The 3,270-nt window shown below is 45.0% G+C and overlaps 1 pseudogene; it reads left to right on the top strand.

The window, feature by feature from the left end:
• The first annotated feature begins 32 nt into the window (after positions 1 to 32).
• Positions 33 to 2,561, top strand: LOC123176493 (rust resistance kinase Lr10-like; annotated as a pseudogene).
• The last annotated feature ends 709 nt before the right edge of the window (positions 2,562 to 3,270 follow it).

Genomic DNA, 3,270 nt, shown 5'->3' with positions numbered 1-3,270 from the left:
CTTCCAAAAGCCATGGTGATTTGTAGTTCACTCATCTTTCTACTACCCTGCAAGCCTTGTTAATCTTTGTTGTGCTTGCAGTACTCTTAGGTGATGTTCATGGGCGACACCACTGCGATACTTTCTCCTGTGGACATCTCCATAATATATCACATCCATTCCGCCAGCAAGGGGATCCACATAGGTGCGGTGTTCAATCATATGAGCTGGTTTGTACTGATAGCAAGGCTATAATTCAGATCAACACAGCGACATACTTTGTCACTGAGATCAACTATACCGATTCATCCTTCTGGGTCGTCGATGCCAACTTGGACATGAACAGCAGTTGTCCTCTTCCTCACTGGGATCAGCTTCCTTACTTCATCGGGATCCAAAGGTCAGACAAAGACCAGAGCTGGGAATTGCTCCCTAATACACAGACAGTGGGTAGCTTTGTGAATTGCTCGCGGGCGGTGCCAGTATCAAATGAATTTTATCAGTATTCCTACACACCGGTCCCTTGCCTGAGCAACAACCACTCTTTTGTTTATATAGTGACTAGCACTGTGTCTATTGAATACTTAGCGCCTTCTTGCGGGTACCTGGCCATGTTTCTTTTGAGTGATCCGGGTCCTGGTAACTACTACAATTTCAGCCATTATGCAGATTTTGTAAAACACCTGAGGCTTGGATTCTCTGTTCGATTCCCTCTGCTGGATCCTGCAATGAGTATTATTGGGCAATTCAACCGCTGCCTCGACCGGTCGTTTCGGTGAGTTTTAGGACTTTCTTTTCCATTTCTCCCATGTATAAACCTAACCCTATCTCCCCCCTTTAATATCTTTTATATACCATGCATGCAATGCTCTTGCAGCGTCCGATATCGTGATACAGGCGACAACATCGAGAGTTGGACCATGGACATCCTTCTTATAGACTTCAATTTCTGGTCATGCATATTTGGTTTCAATTTAGATTCTAACAACATACTTGATTACATGAGAGCCATGATTCATGATCAATCAGGTCATCAGATTTTACCCCCAGTATTTGCTCTGGTGATTGCGACGTGGATTGTTGGTACTTCAAAATCACATAATTTTTTTCCAGTCTACAACAAGTGGTGTATTAACCTCACCACAGCCAATTCCATACGTAAACTTCTTTGTATGCAGTACTTTGCAGGTTCCTGCTAGCGCCCCTAGCAGTATTGATCTTCCTTGCCCAAAATTACTGGAAAACAAGGATCACAATTGATGCGGTTGAAAAGTTCCTCCAGATGCAACAAATGATCGGGCCAACGAGGTACGCCTACACAGACATCGTTGCATTGACAAGCCACTTCAGAGACAAGCTGGGCCAAGGTGGTTATGGCTCCGTCTTCAAGGGCGTGCTACTCCCAGGCAATGTCAATATCGCTGTCAAGATGCTTGAGGGCAGCTCCAACTACAACGGAGAAGACTTCATCAGTGAGGTCTCCACCATCGGCAGGATCCACCATGTCAATGTGGTCCGTCTCGCGGGGTTCTGCTCAGAGGAAATGAGAAGGGCTCTTGTTTACGAATACATGCCTCGAGGTTCTCTTGACAAGTACATCTTTTCAGCCTAGAAGAGTTTTTCTTGGGACAAGCTCAATGAGATTGCTTTGGGGATTGCCCGAGGGATCAACTACCTGCATCAGGGGTGCGAAATGCAGATTCTGCACTTCGACATCAAGCCACACAACATCCTTCTTGACAGCAATTTTGTCCCAAAAGTTTCTGATTTTGGACTTGCCAAACTGTACCCAAGGGACAACAGTTTTGTGCCATCTAATGCCTTACGTGGGACTGTTGGGTACATAGCTCCTGAGATGATATCTCGGAGCTTTGGTACCATATCAAGCAAGTCTGATATTTACCGCTTCGGGATGCTGCTTCTGGAGATGGCCGGAGGAAGAAGGAACGCTGATCCAAATGCCGCAAACTCAAGCCAGTCTTATTACCCATCATGGGTGTATGACAAACTAACTGCACAAGAGGCGGATGCGATATATCTGGTTGCTGACATGCATGAGTTGGAGAGAAAGCTATGCATCGTTGGATTATGGTGCATCCAGATGAAGTCTCATGACAGGCCGACAATGAGCGAGGTCATAGAGATGCTGGAAGGTGGCTTCGAAGGCCTGCAAATGCCTTCCAGGCCATTCTTCTGCGACGACGAACACACCGCTGTTCCGGATTCATACCCTTTGCTATCCGAGCTGACCGAAATCTCAGAGGAGGATGAGATCTCGGATTCTTATGTGTCCGTGTCCTGTGAACTTTTATGTGGAAATATGTAATAAAATCTAGCAGTTAAAGAGGGTGTAGAACTCCAATTGCTTAATTGGTTGAATGTAATCATCTTTCTTGAAGACGCATATTATTTGAATATATGAATAATAGTTTGTGAAAGCTTAAGTGTTATTTGGGTTTTGTGTTGAAACATTGTTAGTACGACTACATGGTTGAAACAATGTATTATGGTGATTTAGGTGGAGACAAAACAAAACACGATGTAAGAAAGGCAGAGAAATCCATTTTCTGCAGCTGCTGGTGACGATCTTTTTCTGTTGCCACAGTGTTTTGTAAGTCAGAACTTCTATAGTAAGTATGAATCATTTATCCCATGAATGCAGCCTCCTGCCGTGTTCACACTTTTTTCTAAGGCCAAGTTGTTTTAACCGTGAATGTGATTGCAGACATGTTGCCGTCCGGGTCCAGGTTAGCAAGCAGGTGCGCCGAGGAGAGATTCAAGCAGGTGCAAACTCATTATCAAGTAAATTGCTGTAAAATGCCGAGGCCTTTGGACCATTACAAATCAGTGGGCAGGAGTAGCAACCTTATCTCTCTGGAATTTGTCACCTGCAGTCCAGTGTCGCATATATAAAGTCAGGGTATCGAAATTAAGTAGGATTTCTTGCTGTCACATGCATTCCGATTTAAGCGGCGGTCATTTCAGCCGTATAAAAAAATCAGCAGAAAACTACAAGCCAAGAATGCAACCTCCTGCCGTACGTGTTCCTGCAATTACGAGTGCGGTTGTAGACTCGCTGCCATCCAGTCTCGCATCTTCAGCAGTAAACAGCCCCTGCGAGAACCACGAGTCCTCTGGCTCATATGAACCACTACAAATAACTGGACAGCAGCAGCAACCTCGCTCTCAGGGCAAGGAAAGTCCCACCTCTGTCATCCAAATTTCTACAGCAAGAATTTCAGACATGTAAACGTCGAAACGACTTGTAGACCGAGAACAAATTGCGACAGC

The sequence above is a fragment of the Triticum aestivum genome, unplaced genomic scaffold, assembly GCF_018294505.1.
Source record: "Triticum aestivum cultivar Chinese Spring unplaced genomic scaffold, IWGSC CS RefSeq v2.1 scaffold173419, whole genome shotgun sequence".
NCBI lineage: Eukaryota > Viridiplantae > Streptophyta > Magnoliopsida > Poales > Poaceae > Triticum > Triticum aestivum.
Note: the sequence above shows the minus strand (reverse complement) of the source record. Positions and strands in the feature narration are given on the sequence as shown.